The sequence below is a fragment of the Macrotis lagotis genome, chromosome 3 (genome assembly GCF_037893015.1).
Source record: "Macrotis lagotis isolate mMagLag1 chromosome 3, bilby.v1.9.chrom.fasta, whole genome shotgun sequence".
NCBI lineage: Eukaryota > Metazoa > Chordata > Mammalia > Peramelemorphia > Peramelidae > Macrotis > Macrotis lagotis.
This window is the reverse complement of record NC_133660.1, coordinates 226,508,324-226,528,846: the sequence shown is the minus strand read 5'-3', so window position 1 is coordinate 226,528,846 and position 20,523 is coordinate 226,508,324. Positions and strand designations below refer to the sequence as shown.

Here is a 20,523-nt window from a genome sequence, read left to right as displayed (position 1 = left end):
CTTTCTTCTTGCACTCTGTGTTCCAGACAAACAACCTACAAACTATTCCCTGACTGAATGACTTGCTTCATCTGGGTCCTCCCTCTTTACTTGAACCTATCAGAATCCTCCTTTTTCTTCAAGGTTCCACCCAGGGTTCACCTTGCCCTTTGACTCTTTCTCAATGGTCCCCTCCAGTTGTTAGTTCTTTACTTCACTTCTGATGACTTGGCAAAGTATTTATTGGGGTTCATTCATGTATTTTATCTCACTTTTTTGAAAGTAAAGCCTGTAGGGTAGGGGCTATCTGATTTTTTTTTGTCTTTGTAATCCCAACACCTGGCCTCACACATAATAGGTAAGTTTAATCAATGAATTTTTTAGGTCATTTCTCAAATTTCTCATAGTAAGAAAAGGGAATTGGGAGGTTTTTAGTTTTTTTTTTTGAGATTTTTAGTTTTTTTTTCCTTCCAGATCCTAAGAGTTCCTAATATGAAAACTGAACAAGTGATGGTACTTCTGAGCCTTTTCCAGGGAAGTGTGATACCTGTATTACTTGCCACCCAGAAGTTAAGAAACTCAGGGTTCAATCTATACCACACACACACACACACACACACACACACACACACACACACAAACAATGTTGCATTTAACCGTTAACCTCCTAGGTAACTCTCAAAAACCCCAAATTGCAGAAGGGTTGTCTTTCTGCTTTGGAGGAGAGAACTTCAGCCCTGAAGTCACAGATAACAGATGAAAAAATTAATTGCTTCCCAAGGTCGCTTTGAGGAAAGCCCTAGACAGATCCCAGGTGATATAAATATGCTTAATTATTATCACTTACTGTTATGCTTAATGTTATCCCAATTTATAAATTTATTGTATTCAGACCTTTGGTAAGGCAGGGGGTGGTAGGGTAATTTTTTATATCTATCCTTTAGTTACCTACCAAGGATGCCATAGGCAGAGGGCCAGACCCCATGGATCCCTTTGATTTTCAGATGTATCTCAAGGTTTGGTATAATAAGAGAAAAGTAAAATATTTTGAAAATTGTAAAGTGATTATGGGATATGATTGTGATCTTCTTATCTTAAAGAATCCCCATATGGTGTGAGAGTTGGCAGGGACTTTAGAAGTAAATGAGTTTACTCCTCTCATTTTATAGCTGGGGAAACTGAGACCTAGAGAGGGAAATGTGATTTACCCAAGGATAAGCAGTGGGTTGGAGCTTCAAAGTTCTTTCTTTACCTGAGAGAAGAAAGCAAACATTCTTTTTTGAAGACTAAAGACTAGCCAAGTGGAGTTAGAATCTAATTTTTATTTTATCTCAGAAGATCCCATAAATCCAGGAAGTTTTCATCATGGACTTCCAAGGGATTTGGGTTCTATCTGCCTTGAAGATAATTTGAATAAATTTGGGGTTAGAGAAATCACCACTTAAGACAAGTCATAGATTTGGGGGGGGCAATAGATTTTTGAATGATGCCAGAGGGGATTTTGAATCCTAGTGTTGTGGGGCAGCTTAAGCAAAAATGATTTTCCCCTTGCAGAAAATTACCAAATTCTGATTGGCTCCAGTCCCAGGCCAGTGTCGTGGGGGTCACATGCATGGCCAGAAGAGCCCTGAGGCTGGACTGCTTGCTTGCTCTCCTGGGCCTCACTCAGGGGAGGTGGCTTGGTCTGCCGGCTCTGGACACCCTGGCAGGGGAGGAAGGAATGTGTGTGTGTGTGAGAAAAAGAGAGGGAGTTTGCAGTTCACAGGGGCTCCAGCTTTCCCCCTCCCTCCCTGTTCCCCCAAGTGATTGACGGATGTTTACTTATCCTTTCTGCTTCCCCCCCAGTTTATCACCATGCCTGGCCAGAGGAAATGAATTAACATAATTTACTGTTTTTAAAACAAGACGCATTGTGAACGCTGCCCCCCTTCCCCTTTCCCCCTAGCCAGGGTGTTCAGGGTGTTTCCAGTCCGGGCCCTGGGGGAGAACAATGCCCCAGTTATGGAGTCGGGCCTGGAGGAACCATGGACTGGGAGAGGGAAGCCAGTGACCTGGGATGGGACCAGCAGTGGGGACTGGGAGGGGGAAGGGGGTTTATGTGTGCAGTTCTGTTTTTGTTTCTTGGGGAATTTCTCAAAAACGGATTGGAGAGAAGCACTACATGGGGCGGGGGTTCAGGGGTGGCAGAAGGAGAGTGAAGCAGAGCCAGCCCCGGCCAAGGGCATTGTTCTGGGCGGAAGTTTTTAGCCCAGAGCTTTTTCCTTTGCCCTGAGCTTGCAAGTTTGTAGTACAGTTAGTCTAATTATCCAGGGCAAGAACTGAAGCACTGCATAGGATCTTGGTGTCTAGAACTGCTGGGGAGGCCTGGAGGCTGTCTGTTCCAGCCCTTTTGGTTTAAATGTGAGGAAACTAAGGCTCCCCAAACCTTTGTGACTTCAGTTCCCATAGTCACAGAGATGGGATCCTTAGCTTGCTTTCCTGACCCCAAGTGGGGGTCTCATTCCTAATAAAGAATTCTTGTCTGGCTGAGTCAATCTCCTATAAGTTCCTGGTCAAAGTGGAAAGCAAAGTTTGCTGGCCTCCAGGACAATGTCCTCAAACCAACCACACCAATAAGGACTGTTGGAGAATATGGCCCATGCAGGGATGGACCATGACCTATTGCCCCATCTCTGCTGGGTTAGGTCAAGTGGAAGGAGTCTTATTTTTGTTCCAACCCTGTTGGGCATGTCATGGCACCTCCCTGGGGCCCAGTTGACTTATTTGTAGGAAAATTTTAATCTCTGTCCCATAAAAAAAGTATAGAGCAGTTGGAGTAACCATCCCTCAGTAGGTGGGAGGGGGCTCAGCTGAGCCAAGGTCAGGGTGGAAGACCACTGGTCTTTGTGGGCATGATGATGTAAAGTGTTGGGAAAGATTTTAGAGAGGATCTGGAGATCAGACTCCTGGGAAATTCTGAAATTGTGGAGAGGGATTTAGGGAACTGATAGAATGGACTCCAGGGATTTGGGTCCTTTCTTGATTAATGTAGTATCTTCTGATGTTATAAGTTCATTTCATTCCAATTTAACTATAGTTTTACATGCTTCCTTAAAGAGTTAGAGGAAGATAGAAGCTTTCTTGGTCATCTTTTTTTTTTAATTGTTTTACAAGTTTTTAACAAAATTGAATTCCCCTTGAGAGCACAAGCCATACATCAATTATATATGTGGAATCAAGTTATTTAAAAATTGTTATCTTTTGTTTTATGTCATTTTCATATCCAAATATATCTTTTTCCTGTACAAAGTAAGCCATCCATGTTACTGAAAAATATGGTAAAAAAACCATGTTAAAAAAACAAACAAACAAAACAAACAAAAAACCACAGCAAGATAATCCAGCACATCTACTATGTCTGATGGTATCTGCAATATTCTGTACCCATAGTTCCTTTCCTCTATAAAGAGATGGGGGGGGGGAATGAAGTGTATTTCCTTATTTCTTCCAGGCTAAGCTTGGTTAATATAATTATAACATTCTATTTTACGTGTTTAAAAAAATTCTTTCCATTTATATTGTTTTAGTCCCCCGTGTATATTATTTTCCTTTTCCTGCTTACCTCACTTTGCATCTGAAAATATAGATCTTCCCATATTTCTGAGTTCTTCATTTTCTTTGATTCAATGCAACATATCTTTTGTCAGTAAAGGCAAAAGGGAGGTAGGCAAGGACAGACCAGGTCCCTGGCCTTGGGGAATTTATAGAGTCTACATTGATGACTTTCTCATCTGTGAGACTGGCCCATGTCCTTCCACAAATATTCCTTGGGATGTATGAGGTGAGGACATTTACTTATTGTCCTGGGGGCCTTCTCCCAGATCCTTGGACATGATGTGGACAACAGTAGAGCTTATGAGTTTGTCCCTCTGTCATCGCTGGGAAAATACTGGGTTTAAAAAGATCGTTTGTGTTGCAGGGAGGACTTTGGGGTCATTAAAAGTCATTAAAAGTACCATATACTTCCTCCTCCTTCTCCTCCTCTTCTTCAGTCCTCAGTCCAGATCATCTGTAGTGTTCTGCCAAGACATGTGCAGATGGACCAGTTCAAGGAGCTGACCATCCCACGCAAAGGACTGGATTGAGTAGGACTAAATGCTTCCTTAAAGGCTTTTCTCCAACAACAAAAAAACATTCTTAGAGAGCTATAATAACAGACAACTTTAGTTTATGATGCTCTGATAGTTTGGTTTAGGGATTAGCCCTATGATTTCCTTAGTATAATGAGTTCCAAATGAAGAAATTCCCTCTACAAATCCAAATTGCATCCTTTCTGCAACTAAAGTTTTAGGCAATTACTCACTGAGAGGTAGGTTAAGTGACTTGCCCAGGATCATACAACCATGATATATCAGAGCCAGGATTTGAACCTGGATCTTCCTAGTCACTGATTATCTCAGATAAGGCATAAAAAAGGGAGGCATCAGCATATGCTGCACTATCCACCTTGGTCCAAAGTGGAGATTTTCTGTAGATAGCAGGTGCTTAATTCATGCTTCTTCCCTCCCTTCTCTTCCCCAAAGAGGTAGTCCATTTGGATAATTCTATAAAAATTCAGCATTAATGGGGGGAGATGGAAGTGACCCAGGACTGTAGCCAGGTTGGTGAGTGAATGCACCCAATATGGGTCTGAACAAAAGAACTCATATACTACTTGGTTGCAAGTAGGGGAGCCAACCCTCAGGAGTGGAGAAGGAGGAGGGCTATGTGGGAGGTCAGGAGACACTTCTCCCTCAGTCTGGATTCCTGGGTTCTTGGCTCAAGGAGAAATTTAATTGTGTACATGGCTCTATGGAAGGATCTGAAATGTGGCCCTGGGGACAAGGAAAACATGATTGACTAGGCAAACACCACCTTCCCCTTGCTTTCAGTCTCAGATCCCATGACCCTCATTTGAGGTTATATGTCTTCTGGCAGCCCGATACTCATCTTTGGAGCTGGAGGATCTGGTTCTGTCTCTTGTTTGGCCTCGTTTGGTTAAGTTCTCAGCATCTCTGGCCTTGGCTCTCTCCTGTAAAAGTGAACGGGAAAATCTAAAATCCTCCTCCAGCCTTATCTTTTGCTCTTCCCAAATTCAGGGCTTTCTTTTATAAGCAGCCAGATCTCTTTGATCATCTGTAAAAGTTGGGTTCATGCCACCATCTTCCCCTCTCCAAAGCTGCCTCCTCCTGAAGGGCTCAGTTCCTCTCCTACCTTCTCCAGGAAGCTTGGAAGAACTTAATGAACAGTTTCAGGTTTTTGGTGTGCTTTCTTCCCAATCATCTTTTGAGGCAGAGGGAGTACCATTATCCCCATTTTACAGATGAGGAAACTAAAACCCAGTATAACCCAGCGATTTGCTTAAAATCAGATTACCTGATTAAGATCAGATTATTGGAGCTGGACCCAAATGACCAGGCTTTCTAGGGGTTTTTCTCTTCATCTTGCTTTGCTCTTCTCAGCCTCTAGGTCAACCCTCTTCTCTGAGCTCTAGCCTGCTCCTCCCCCTCCTCTTGCATGCCCCTGGTTGCTAGCCCTCTATGTTTCCCTGCCTTTCATTCTTTTCCTATACTTTGTATTCCTCCAAGTAGAGCTCCCTGAGCCAGGAGCTTAGGGCTGCTCCTGTATTTTTAGTTCTCAGATTCCAGGATCTTGTCCATCTCCTCCATCCTTCTCCTTCTGTTCTGTGATTGCCCTTTTGAGGTTGCTGAGTCCTTCTTCTGGTCCTGCATAGTGTGCTCTACCCTTAGAATGAGGAATAATGAATAGGTTTTCCCCAGGAAAACTTGTATTACAACCTGGAACTGGGACTCAAGAGACGAGGGTTCTAGACCCTGCTGCTTATTTCTTACTTTCTTTCTTTCTTAAAAGGTAAGACTGAAGAGAATCTTTGGTAAAAGTCTCTTCCATCTCTGCCCTACTTCTGGCTTGGGTTGGGCTTGGGGGTGAGATTTATGCTGGGAAGATCCCTGCATCCTGTATCCCTCTTCCTTTCAAATGGGAGAGTCAGCATGTCCTGTCCAGGAGGGCCTCCTGGTATCTCTGACGGCAGCCAGACCTCTTTCCCAGCTGTTGTCTCCATCAGTCCCTGTTACAAAGAAGATGTTGAAAAATGAACCTTAGGCTGCCACTTCTCCCTACCCCCCTTCTCCTTGCATTTCATTCTCTTCCATTAGTGTCAGACTGAGGTGTTTTATCACCACTGTGTAACTCGTGCTACCTGAGGGCCTGGAGGGGGGAGGGCCCCCCTGCTCTGAGGCCCAGCAGGACCCTCCAGGAGGCTGGGGGACTGTGATCTCACCCCGCAGAAGTGTGGGGCCCTGGGAGACAAGACAGATGACCTTGGAGCTAGAAAGCTCTGGGTTCTCAGTGGAGCCTCTGTCTAGTACTGGCTGTGTGATCTTGAGCAAGTCAGGTTCCTCTTTAAGCCCTAGGCAGCTTTCTGAGAAGTTACCAGCCTGCCTTGGGATACTGCATACTATGCCAGTGAAGGCAGAGATCCATCCCACATTTGTTCATTCTTTTATCCATTTCATCAATTTAGAATAATGCCTTATCATAGGGCTTAGCTTGTTAGAACCCAAAGGGGTCTTAGAACATAGATGTCAGAGCTTCAAGGGATGTTAGTGCAGAAAACATAGATGTATGTCAGGGACCATAGAACATCAGAGGTGGAAGGGGACATTAGAATATAGCCCATAGGAAGGGAGAGACCCCAGATCTAGCTTCTTTGGGTTCAGCTGCTGCATTTTACAGATTGGGAGAGACATCTGAGGCCCAGGGAGAGGACCAATGAATGTTCCCCTCACATAATGAACTGGGGATTTGAAACCCAGCCCAGGGCTTATTCTAGCACCCTGATCTCACTTCATTTCTAATGCATTCTATTACTCAGCATACCCTCTTATCTCCTCTGGGAAACCTTCTCTTGGTTATTGGTGATCTACCTCCTATTGCTGATTAGCTAGAGTGCTTGTCCTGGAGTCAGGAAGATCTGAGTTCAAATCCAACTTCAGACACTTGCCAGCTTTGTGACCCTGGGCAAGTCACATAACCCTGTTTGCCTTAGTTTCTCCAACTGTAAGATGAGCATAATTATAGCACCTACTTCTTAGGCTTTTTGCAAGGATCAAATAATATATTTGTAAAGCGCTTTGCACAGTGTCTGAGCTATATAAATGTTTATTCTCTTCTCCTCCTTCCCTCTGAAAAGCTTCCTCTCTGTGGTCTCTGTGGCCCATGTGGAGGGGGTTGGGGTTGGGGGGGATGGGATTTTAGGAATTGACAGGACCTGAGCTTCTTTACTTTACAGATGGGGAAAATGAGTCCCAGAGAGGGGAAGGCCACTACAACAGTTAGTCAGTGACAAAGCTGGGATTAGAAGCTGGGTCTCTTGACTGCCAGGCCACAAATTCCCCTTAGCTAGGCCCAGAATGTTGGTGTGGGGAATCTCTTCCTGAAATTCATTTTTTTTTTTTAGCTGAAAAGGAAGCAACAGACTAATGAACTTCCCAGGTGTCCCTGGTCCAGGGAAGGCCCTTCCCTTTGCAAGAACAAGGTTTTTAACCTTTCCCTGCCCAGTGACAATTCCATGTTCCACCTTCACCTCTGTCCCTACAAAAAAAAAACCTCTTCTTCCTCAAGGCTGAGTGACAGCTGGGGGGGGGGGTGTCACAAGACAAAACCTGAGAATTGCTGTAAAGATTGGATGCAATTAGAGTGGAGGCTTAAGGATTACTGGGAAAAACCCAAAGCAGCCAAGCAGAGAGATTTAGGAGAAAGGCCCCAGGCAACAGCAGACACCTCTTTGATTTAATCTACCTCTGCAATAAGTAAATAAATAAAAATCCTTCTCTTACCTGGAGCTTGAGCTTTCGGTCAGCCCTTCCCACTGAGGGGCATTGCCTGGGATGGCCTGGCATCATTTGCCATGCGTCATAGTGGAAGAGAAGACAAGATTTAGAGATCTTGCCTCTACCCCTTAGGGGCTGTGTGTGTTCCTGAGCAAGTTACTTCTGATTTTCTGCATCCTCTCTGATGACATCAGAGAGTTGGGCCAGATTAGTGGTTCCTTACCTTTATTTGCATCATGGGCCCCCCTGCCCTCCTCAGGTTAGGAGTTTTTGAACCTTTATCTAAAAAAAGTTTTAAAGACAATGAAATATATAGAGTTACCAGGAAAGGGAAACCAATTATATATTATAATGACATATAGCATATATTATAAATTATTATATAAAATAAACATTATATAATTATATAAATATTAAATATATTGAAATACTTTATCAAAATATTAAAAAAAACAAAAACAAGTTCTGAGGGACCAACTACATTCTTTCAAGATTCTGAACTTGCTCAGTTTTGGTTTAGGGGGGAGGTTTCCCATTCCCCAAGGTTATCATTTTCTAGTGGTGTGTCCTTTCTGAATTCCTATCCTCATCTCCCCCAGCTTGTACTGAGCCAGTAATTGTTTGATGATTTTGCTTTCCTAAGTCCTTGTGCTTGGTTGTATTGCTTTAGGAGCCAAAGGCCTTGCCTCCGGAAGTCCACAGTCTGATTGGAGAGAAAAAAACTAGCATGTGGTAGAGGAAGTCATAGAAACATGCAGAAACTGGGGACTGGAAGAAGGTGGAGAAGGCAGAGAGGGCGACCTGGAAGAGGCTGAGTCTTGAGCTGGTCCCTGAAACTGAAGGTCTTGCTTTAACTTTGCATAGTTCATAGATACTTGGAGGTTAATATATACAATAGAATGGAAACTCCTGGAGGCAAATCCTGGTTGACTTTTGGCTTTGCACACAGCTTCTGGCACAGTTCTGACACAGGGTGAGCATCTGAGTAAATGTTTGTTGATTGAATAATTGGCAGGACTTGCACAGGTAAGAAGAGGAAGCTAGAAGGAGAGAATTCTGGAAGAGGGCTGTGGGTGTGAGCATGAACAAAAAAGATCCCAGCCATGAGATTGGTGGGAATGGGATAAATAGGACCTGCCCTGATGCTGAAGATAGGTAGGTAGATCTGAGGTTGTTATTCTCATTTTACATATGATAAAACAGGACTTCAAAGGGCCTGACCCTGTATCAGCACTAATGTCAGAACTGGGGTTAGAACCCAGTCCTCCTGACTCTCCTGCTCAAATATCCTTTATCTCTCATCCCCTAATTATGCTTGTTCAACTTTCTTAGAAATATTGTTCCCAGAAGTGGCCCAAGTGGGGAGGGCTGCCTGGTGAGTGGACTAGCATTGGTTAGACAGGAGAATTTTTTTTAGACCTTGGCTGAACTCAGCTCCCAGGAGAGAAATGTTGGGCCATCTTACTCAGGAAGTCTAGGCAAGGTCTCCTGTCCAGGGCCAAACTTCTTCGAGACCGCTGATCATCAGGTCACTTGACTGTTCATCAGGAGAAATTCAGTAGCTAAGGAGAAAGGATCTGGCCCTTGGGCTTCATAGCTCTGCATTTTGTAGGAGGAAGAAAAAGAAATTGAGAGAGAGAAAACAAAAGCCGGGCGTCTGACATGTGTGAGCTACGTTTCCGAGCTTTAGGAATGATGGATTCCGCCCCTGTATCCGGTGACAGGCATCCCTGGAGACAGACAGTCTGTGTTGTTTTAGTGAGATGAGGAAAGATTAGTCGTTTGCAGCAGGGAGTGGTGTTTTCTAGGGCCTGAGAGTGGAGGTGGGGCCAGGAGGGACTCCCAGGCAGTGCTCATTCCTACTCCCAGCTCCTTCCCTCCTCTGGTCACCCCCTCCCCCCCAGTCCCCAACTCTCCTCCTAGGTTCTAGAATGCCCTACTCTGTCTTAAATAGACCCACAGATTGCCAGGATAGACCTCAGATCAAGCCCAGTACACACAGGGGGTAGGAATCGTCTCTATAAAAACTCATCAGTAAACATGTGCTGTGCTTGCTGCTGGGGGAGATAAGAGGTAAGGGAGGCCACTGATGAAGGTTAGGTAAGAGTCTCTATAATATAGTGACTTTAGAGTCAAGGCTGAGGTCATATTATTTCCCTACTATTTACTGCTGTTTTCCTCATCTGTAAAATGGGGTCTAGATGACCTTTAGCTCTAAATATAATCCTATCCATTCCTGCTCTCATGGAGCTTGCAGTCTAACAAATAAGACTTAATCATAGATAATGATAAGATGCTTTATTAGCATACACTACAGGAGACATTTTGGAGCAGAGAGATATAGCTTCAAAACCAGGAAGATATGGGCTCAAATCCTGCCTCCGATGTTTATGGGTTATGTGATATTCAAGTCACTTAACCTCTTATTGCTACAAACCAGGGCCTGTTTTATTGTTAAGCTCATTGTCTAGACTTGAGAAAGTGATAGAGAAAATGTCAGTAATGTACATTAAACTTAAGTGTCTTGGGTATGCATTTTTTTTTGAGGACTGATTTTTAGACATTTACTATCACCCCCTGAATTCAAGAAACTTCAGAGACTCACAAGAGAGGTTTTAGCAACATCAACACGGTGGACTTTGGTTTTGCATGGCAGAGTATGCATGTTCTTGGACATTTTGGGGTGACTGGAATAGTGTTTGTCCACTGACTATTTGGGATAGATGCTTCCTTGGCCAAGATGTTTATCCTCTCAAGTTTGAGGTTCCTCTTTCCTCTAAGGTCTTTGCCAATCATTTCTGTGAACACTAGGGATGCACTTTGAGCATGAGGAGAATTGAGTTTGCATCTTGGTTAGATATTTAGCCCAGGGCAACTTCCTTTTCCTACTCTAAACCATGGTTTCCCCATCTGCAAAACATGGAACATTACCTCTACCCTTCCCCCCTTCTCCCTCGCAAGTACTTTGTAAACCCTTCAAGTGCTGTAAAAGTGTGAGTTAATAATAATAACAGTAATGAAGATACTAAAGCAAAGAATGCCCTTGTAATGTGAGTAATTCCCCCCACGCCCTGATTTTATCCTTTTGTAAGGGAAGGTTTTCACATGTTTATAGGAGAGAAGGCACACCTGTTTTATGAGAGGAAGGGAACAGGCCCAGGCTCAGCCCGTCTCCAAAGAACCAAGTGTCTTTGGGTCTCCTGGAAGGTTGAGGGAACTCTCATCTGAATCCCAGACAGATTTCAATGACCATCTTCTCCCACATGAGCTAGAGTCAGCCTGACCAGCTTCTCCTGGGGTGTCTCAGGACCTTGTTGAGACTCTGGATGGCTGGCCAGCCTTAGTAGTAATGCCATGAAATTCTTCGCTGGGGCAAGGAACACGTTTTCTGTCATTTAATCTTTAAAAAATGTGCTTTGTGCAGAAGCCGTCAGACACTGCCTTTGCTTAGTGGGGAATGAATGACTTGGCCCTTTATTCCTGCCAGCTGTTGTCTGAACCCCCCTCCCCCTTCCCCAACCCCCCCCCCCCCATGTTTCCCATCTTGTTTGCTGTGAGGTCTTCAATGAGAAGGATGTTAAACCTTCATTGCCCCAGCTGGAAGGCTTCCAACTCCTGCCCCTCCTTTTCCTCATCCTCCTTCACCTCTTACCTGCCTCTTGACAGCATTGTTCCAACTTGGCTCCTTTCTCTCCTCTGCTAAGTAGCTTTCCTCTTCCTATTTCTCTTGATTCTGTTTCCTTTTTTCCTCCTTCCATTTCTCTTCTCTGAATTTTTTTCTCTCTTCCACTTCTTTCTGCTTTCCCCCCTTCTCTCATCTCTACTCTCTCCATCTCTCCTTTCTTCTCTCCTCTTGTCTTGTGAATCCTCTCTTCTTTCTTATTCTCTGCTCTTATTTTTCTCTCTTTAAAGCATAGATTTAAAAAAAATTATTTCCAAGTTCTCTCTCCCTTTCTTCATTCTTTATTTCTCTAATTCACTATTAAGTGCCAACTTAATACAACTCTCTCCCCTCATCACCTCATTCGTATTCTCATGATAATAAAAATGATCCATATTTATATATAACTTGAGGTTTGCAAAATACTTTGTCTTCCTGTTTCCTTCTCTTCCTGCTTTTCCTTACCTCTTCACTTGATAACAAGCTAATAAATATTAATCAGGTTGAATTGATCCCTTTTTCCCCCTCTCTCCAAGTTTCTACTGCCATTTTGTTTTAGCTGCTTCTGTTCCATTCTTTCCCTCTTACCTGTCTCTCTTTCTCCCTGTTTTTGTCTTTCCAACTTTATTGTCCTCCTTCAGTTTTCCTTTTCTTTGGTTCCTGTCCTTTCTCCATCTTTCTTAACTCTTTTCATCTTTCCATTTTTTATCTTCCATTCCCCCTTTGGATCTTCCTTCCTCCTCCCTTCTTTCCCTTTCCTCTTCCTCTCTGTTCTCTCTCTCTCTCTCTCTCTCTCTCTCTCTCTCTCTCTCTCTCTCTCTCTCCTCCTGCCACCTGTTTTTTGTCTTCTTTTTTCATTTCTCTCTCAGTTTCTCTCCCAACACTGCTTTTCTTCTCTTCCCTCTTTTTTCCCATAACCAATTAACTTTGCTATGGAGATAGAGAATTGAATGTGTTTCCTCAGTTTTAAATGTGGTTTAGCAACCTACAGGTTGGATGGACAACTGTCTATCTCAAATGCTTCTTTGGGAGCAGAGATACACCTGTGTAGGTCAGAAGAGTGGACATTTACCCTTTTCTTGCCCCTTTCCACCCCCTCCCCCAAGAGGCCTCTGAACTTGGCTTTGGCACTGGAGCAGCTCAGGGGTCAATTGGGAGCCCTGAAGCCCTTCCTGAGTGAGTCTGCATTGGGCACGCACAGCCATGCACCAAAGATTTTTATAGTCAACTGTTTCCCCATGGTTTTGCACCCTGAGAAAAAAGAAGCCCAGAGCATGTTCTCTCTCTATTCTTTGTATTCACATTCTCTCTCTTGTTTTCCCTTCTGGATCTCACTCTGGAGAGTCATCATGGTGGAACCCAGAGAGGGTCAGAATGGGAATGGGGAATCCCACATCTAGGCTATTTGAACCCATCTTTTTAGATCTTTATTTCCTACTTTTCCTCTCTCATTGGGCATATTATGAAACTCAAGTGGGAATATAAATGTGAAAATAGGAAACTATTTCTCCCTTCTCCCTCTCTTCTCCCCCTCCCCCCAATAATCTTTTCTGCTTTTCTCAATCCTGTCCATCTCTGAGGGCCAAGATGAATCCCTGCCTCCTTCAAGAAGCCTTCTCTGATTACTCTGACTCACATTGCTGCCTTTTTCCAGTGTTTATAGATAATATTAATTGTTTAAGCAATAGACTCTGTTGTCCTCTCTCTCTCTCTCTGCGATCTTTGAGACTGATTTTCCTGAGACTGGCTGAGTTAGAGGATCCTTTGGGGTGCCAGTTGACTTTCTCTCAACTAGGAGATCTTCACTGAGTGAAGAGCCCAGGTCTGTTCCTCTCTCCATCTTCTCCCTCCTCCCCACTCCCCCTGCCTTAAATGATGAGTTCTCTTTCCTCTTTGCTACTCTCCTTCCTTTGGCAAGGATTCAGAACCTAGCTCACAATTCATCTCTCTAATCCAACTCCTGCTCATTGGGGACTTTGATATTGGTGTCTCCCTGATTCATCCAATTTTCATTTGTGGCTCCAAGAAGCTTTAGCATACCTAGTTAAACCACCTCAGCAGACAGGCTAAACCAGGTGGAGGGTAATTTACAGGCATCAAATCTGTGGGTGAGTTAGGGGATGGCTACCCTAAGGATGTGAAGACTTCCCTCAGCTGAATGGGTGGTTGAGAACAGTTTCTTCCAGTGGCCATGATGGTGACTGAAGCAAGCACTGCGTAGCACCTAGAGCTTGGAGAGATGTTGATGATGCCAAGGTCATCTGCTGCATCTTGGCCCCTTCCCAGTATCCAGAGTTTTGTCTTGCTACTGGACTTATTAACTTAGGAAGAGAGAGAGAGAGAGGTTTACAACTTTGTGCAACTCTGCCTTATTTAAATCTAATTCACTGGGAAGTCAAAACCTCATTCCATGGTATTATTGATCCTCTTCAAAAAATGAAGGATGGGGGTGGGGCGGCTGGGTTGTGCAGTGGATAGAGCACCGGCCCTGGAGTCAGGAGGACCTGAGTTCAAATCCAGCCTCAGACACTTAATAATCACCTAGCTGTGTGGCCTTGGGTAACCCACTTAACCCCATTGCCTTGCAAAAACCAAAAAAAAAAGATAAAAACTGAAGGATGAACAACATCATACATACAAAAAAACTACAATCTTGAGTTTTATTATGCCTCAGCTACTCATAGTGATGTGCATATCTTAAATCTCACTTTCACAAATAACCGTCTAGTATATTGAGCTCTTAGCATATGCCTCTTAGCATAATCTTCTGTCTTTTTCTCTCCTGGCCTCTTTTCTGATAAATTGAGTCTTGCTCTTCCTTCCAGCTCAAGTCCTCCATCCCTCCCTTTTCCCCTGGTCTGTTACCCCGATCCCCACTTGATTCTCTTGCCTGGATCCTGAAGATGATGAGTTCAGTGACATATATTGCCCTTTGCCTACTTCAACTTTGCCAACCTGCAATTGTGGAATAGTTTTTCCAACCTCAGTGACTGGAAGAAATCCTGCCATCTTGCCAACTGAGTACATTCATTTATCTAATTTCAACTGCTCTCTTCCTGCTTTGGGGAGGAAGGCACAATATTTTTATTCATCTTTGATGGATTTACTATTCTACTCTCCTAGGGACTATTCCAAATGATCTCTGCCCAAGTCTTCTTAGCTCCCTAATTCTTTCAGAAGAAAATAGGAGCCATCCTCCACAAGCTCACTCTTCTCCTTAACCTTCCCTAACCTCCCCTTTGTCTTTACCAATCTACCTCCTTTCTTTTGCCTTTGAGGACTGTCAGCTCCTCTGTTCCTCTCATCCTCTTCTATTTCTTCCCATTTTTCCTTTTCAGTCTCTTCCTTGTCTAATGACTCTTTTCCCCACTATCTAAAAGCATATTTGATGTCTACTCTTTCCTCAAAATCTTTTCCCTTGACCCTTTCATATCCTCAAACTGTGGTCTCCTATTTCTTTTTTTCTCTTTTACTTAAAGATTCCTAGAAAGAATCAAGTACACTCTCTGGGAATACACTTAATTGCTTCCCAGTCCTTTTCATTCTGGTTTCCAAACCCACCACTTGATTGAAATTTCTGTCTCCAGGATTACTGATGAGCTTTTCACCATTAAATCTTAGGTAGCTTTTGATATGATTGTCGTCCTGGCTGCTTGGCCTACTTTGCCTTCCATGACACAGCTCTGTCTTGCTTTTTTGGGGGGGGGCAACTCAATGGGGTTAAGTGACTTGCCCAAGGCCACACAGCTAGGTAATTATTAAGTGTCTGAAGCCAGATTTGAACTCAGGTACACCTGACTCCAGGGCCTCTGCTCTACCCACTGGGCCACCTAGCCTCCCTGAAGTCTCCTTAATTCTTAACCTCCCCTCCACTATCTAATCAGTTTCTAAACCTTATGGAAATTACCTCTACCATATTAGAAATCTATTATTCCTCCCACTCTTAACACTTGCCTGTCCATTCTAATTTAGAATTTTACTTATCCTCTCTTACTTCCTAATTGCTATCCTTCCTTCTTACCTCTTTTTCTCTGAACTTCTTAATGCATAGATTTGATCATATTACTTTACTGCTCAAACACTTCTGGTGCCTCCCCATTGCCTCTAAGATAAAATACTGATTCTTTATCCTGGCATTTAAAACCTTCCACAAATTTGTTCCTATCTAGCTACCTTTCCAGCCTTATTTTCCTTTATTTATTTCAGTCTTTTTTCCTTTTTCCATTATTTCAGTCAAACTAGGCTACTAGCTATTCCCTGAAGTTGACATTTCATTTCCTGACTCAACTCATTCTGCCAAGTTGTCCAACATACCCACATTGCTTCTTTATCTCATTTCTACTTTTCAGAGACCTTGATTTTCTTCAAGGCTTAACTCTGATGCCACCTCCTCCACGAAGACTTCCTTGATCTTTGGTGCCCAAGTTTTTCCCTACTCTATTATTTGACTGTATATTACACAATAGTAGTGTCAGATTCACATAGAAACAAATCCCTGTGGATCTTGTAAGACATTCTCCTAGTTACATTTAAATCTGGTTTAGGCTGTTCTTGGGAGTTTTGTTGGCCATGTTATATTGAGTCTGACAATTCTAGAATATAGTATCTCAGAATAGAGGCTCCTTGCCATTAGGGATTGGATTTTTCCTCTTTGTATTCTCTGGGCCTAACATGGTGCTATGACCATAGTAAAAGAGATGATAAAGATGTTGAGTTGGTTCATCTTAACCTCCCTCAAATTTCTCCTTTTGGTATTTAAAGTCCCTTTACAAGCTGCTCCAACCAGGGGAAGCAGTTAGATTATGCAATGGATGGAGTACTGGACCTACAAAGCTCAGCTCCAAGGTTAACAGAAAATCTTTCTCTCCCTTTCCCTCAACTACCTACTGGTGCTTTTTCCTCCCCCACCCCAAATTGCCTTATATTTACTTTGTGCATATTTTGTATTTCCTCATGTCTATGTGTTGTTTTCCTTAATAAGAACAGGGACTGTGTTGTTTTTGCCTTTGTATATCAGCAGTTAGCAGAGTGCCTGGCTTAGAATCAGTGCTTAATAAATGATTGTTGATGGTCTGATTGAGTTGAGTTGAAGAGGACCCCAGAGGTCATCCCGTCCACCTGTGCAGGAATATCCTGTAAACCCTAATCCAGCTGCAACATGAAAAATTCCAACTTGGGAAATTCACCATCTCCTTAGGTCCCTTCCACTTCTGGATAGGTTTAATTGTTCCCTCCCTCAGTGAAATGTGGTTCCCTGGAACTTCCTCCCTCCTTCTTAATTCTTCCCTCTGGACCTAAGCAGAATGAATTTCCTCCTTCTCTGGAAAGCTCTTTTAATACTTGAAGGCAGCTATTGGTTTCCCTCATTGTGAGATTTTCTCTTCTCTTGGCCCCACTTTTCCCAACTGATTCTTACCCAACATGCTTTTTAGTCCTCTCTCTCCATCCTAAGTCTTTTTTTCATCAAAGAAGGTAGACTTTAGAGCTAGCCTACTTGGCACTGAGATATGGTCTGACTACAACAGAGCATAGTAGGACTTCCATTATTATCCCCTCTTTTGGAGGAGATTTCCATAGTGTAAACAAGCTTACTTAGGGAAGCTAGTGGGGATATGTAGCTGGAGAGAGGGATGTATCCCTATGCAAAATGCAGAGGGAAAACGCATTGTTCAAGGCCACATATTGAGTCAGTGTTACTCAGTGGTACCCAAATCTTTTGACTTATTGTTCAGGGCCATTTGATGAGTCAGTGATACCCAGTGGTGCCCAAGTCTCTTGACATACAGACTAGGGCTTTTTTTTCCCCCCATGTCATATTGAGTTTGCCAAGCCCTGAACCAGAAAACATTGCTACCAGGAAATAGAGGTAGAAGTCACTGAAGGAGGCTGGTGAAGCCAGAGAGGCTCCATCCCCACCCACGGGATGCTGGCTCTCTGGCCTGGAGCTGCTCACAAATGGTTAAAGGAGAGGTTGAGCGTCATTTTAAAAGGGGACCTACCCCCAGCTGAGATGGCATGTCCAAGCAAGCCTGGAGGTGTGGAAACCTGCCCTTGAGATTCTCAACAATGTATATGTGTGAGTGTGTGTGTATGTGTATGTATTAGATGGGAGCCCATGATTCTAGGCACATGCCTTTTCATAAGCCTTTATCTGAGGGCATTTATCTAGTTGTACTTACACCTGGTTTACACATGTATGTGTAAGTGTGCACCTGAATGTATGTGGGTATATGTGTGTGTCCTTGGGAAGGGTGAGAAACAATAACAGTGAGGCTTGGGGGCTGGGGTGGGGGTGGGTCAGTTGGTGAGGGTGAGAGGGCCAGAGGCCTATTTGAGAGGGCCAGACTGTCTTTGTCTGTCTCCTCCTGCAGATAAGGAGCTTGTGAAAGTCAGTGTCAGCCTCAGCTTGGTGTAATCAACCTTGGAAAAACCTTGTATGTGCTGGTCCCTTTAAGCCACAATTAGAGCGCGCGCACGTGTGTGTGTGTGTGTGTGTGTGTGTGTGTGTGTGTGTGTGTATGTGTCCACATGCAAACACTTGTCCCAAACCAGGCCCTTGGGAGACAGAGGGGGACATTTTTTTCCCTTTGGCTCCATTCCCAGGTGAGCCCTGAGGGGGTTCATTTGAAGACTTGACATCCTTTGCCCTGCCCAGAACATCTTCACTCCTCCTTTACCCAAATGTATCTTGTCTGTTTTTTAGGCCATCATCTTCAGAAATTCCTTCTTTGGGACAGGATGTCTAAGTTCTGAGCTTTGAACTCCCTTCAGCCCCTTCAGGTTGGAACTAGGTTTTTGATACTCTTATTTTGTTCTCTGAGTTCCTGAGGCTATGACCTTGCTGCCCAACCAGTCTGCCCTGAGGTAGGAAGGAACCAGACTCCCACATGGAGGTAGGTGATTGGTCCTTAGGACACACATAGATTCAGGATCAATATGATAGACTTAGCTCAGTGAACAAAGACAATTCTGAAAGACTTGTGATGGAAAATGCCACCCAAATCCAAATTTAAAAAACTATGGAATCTGAATACAGAGTATTTTCACTTTAAAAATTTGTCGTGATTTTTCCTTTCTCATTTTTCTCCCTTTTTTCTGATTCTTGTTTTACAAAATTACAAATATGGAAATGTATTAAATATAATTATACATATATAATCTATATCAGATTATTCTCTGCCTTAGGAAGGGAAGGAAGGAGACAGAAAAATTTTTTCAGCAAAAAAATCATTGTTGAAAACTATCTTTATATGTAATTGGAAAAAAATTCAATTTAAAAAAGAGAGAACATCAAGGATGCTAGGACTTTTTGAGATTGCTTGGTCCGGCTCTCATTTTATTTATTAATTTTTTAATGAAAATTTCCTTCTCCAAAGATCTGCCTTTTCTCTCTCTACCTTTACCCTCTTCCCCACTTGACAAAGCATGAAAAATAAAACTCCTGTTAGAAACCTGTATAGTTAAGCAATATAAATTCTTGAATTAGTCACATCCAAAAAAAATGATACCTCAGGTAGGTAGTCTTTCATCATTAGTCCTTGGAAATCCTGCTTGGTTATTGTGATGATCAACTGCCTTCTCATTTTAAAGAGATAATTAAATGGCTGAGGCAGGACATAAACTTAGTTCTCCTGAGTTGTGGGCCAAGATTCTTTCTTTTGTACTGAGCTGCCTGCTTGGGCATCTCATCTGCAGCCGATAGCTTTGTGATGGGCTCTGGGATTTCACATGCTTCATTGGGGCTTTGGAGATAGGTACAATCCTGGGGGGCTAGATTCAGATACAGACACCTACCTGTTACTCACACTTCTTTGGACATCACCTTTGGGCAGTCTGGAAGGAGCCAATGACAGGTTCTCATCAGGTTCTAGCTTTCTTGACAAGGTTATTGGAATTTTAATCTTTTATTTTCTCTCTCTCTCTGTCTCTCTCTCACATTTTTTTTTTTTTTAGGTTTTTTGGCAGGGCAAATGGGGTTAAGTGGCTTGCCCAAGGCCACACAGCTAGGCAATTATTAAGTGTCTGAGGCTGGATTTGAACTCAGGTACTCCTGACTCCAGGGCCAGTGCTCTATCCACTGTGCAACCTAGCCACCCCCCTCTCATTCTTAAGCTTTTTTTCTGCCATGAACTGTTTTGGCAATTAGTTTAGGGTCTTGAAGACCCCCTCTCAGAGTAAAATTTTTTAATGCAGATAAAATTCAGAGGATTTTAATCCAGAATTCCTTTTGCCCTTGGGGCTCCTCCCTCTGACTGGGATTCCTCTGAGGTATCCAGACCAATCCTTTCTTCATTTTCCACAAGGCTATACTTGGATATTCTGCCCCTTTGCCAAGTATCTCCCCATTTCCCCTTTCATTGCATTTCTATATATTGTCTTTCCTATTAGAATGTAAGCTCTTTGTGGGGAGGGACTGTCTTTCCTTTTGTTTATATTTGTATTCCCAGCTTTTAGCAACATGTCTGACATACTCTAAGAGCTTAGTACTTTTTGACCAGAATAATTAGTTAATAGTTTGACAGAATGGCAAAAGAAATCAATTGTACTGAAATAGAATTATCAACATTTTTTTAAAGGTTGGAGAACTCCAGATTGCTTTAGAAGGCAGCCAGGGAAAGTGCCTGAATGATTGAATCTTCCCCTGGTCCTCCAGGATCACAGGTTGGAGACACCCCAAATGGTTCCAGCTTGGGCTGGAGGAGTCAGGAATTCATTTTCCCTTGGAAAGGAAAGCCCTGGTGTTTGGGGAACCACTGTGTCATGGGGAGAGATTTCATGGGGAGAGATTCCTTTGGGATTTGCAGAAATTTTTAAGTTGGCAGTTTCAGAAAGAAAAGAGCAGGATTAAGATTTTTCTAGATTAGAGAGAAAGAAATGTATTCCACAAACTCCCAATTTTCCTTTCCCTGGAACCTTGTTCTTTCATCCACTCTTACCATATCTCCATGTGTTCTTCCTGTGTCTACTCTCCCACTCTATCCTTCTCTTCTCTATCTCTCTCTGCTTTGAGCT

At 43.2% G+C, this 20,523-nt stretch overlaps 1 protein-coding gene across 3 annotated transcripts in view; it reads left to right on the top strand.

Annotated features, from left to right (window-relative positions):
* FGFRL1 (fibroblast growth factor receptor like 1) overlaps positions 1–20,523 on the top strand; it is a 229,817-nt gene that overhangs the window by 16,713 nt on the left and 192,581 nt on the right. Inside the window, exon 1 of one of the 3 annotated variants that reach the window (XM_074229981.1) lies at positions 19,582–20,172. The exons of the other annotated variants lie outside the window; for them this stretch is intronic. The gene's annotated coding sequence lies outside the window, so the exon portion shown is untranslated. Of the gene's footprint in view, positions 1–19,581; positions 20,173–20,523 lie in introns of those variants that run through there. 3 annotated transcript variants of the gene reach the window in all.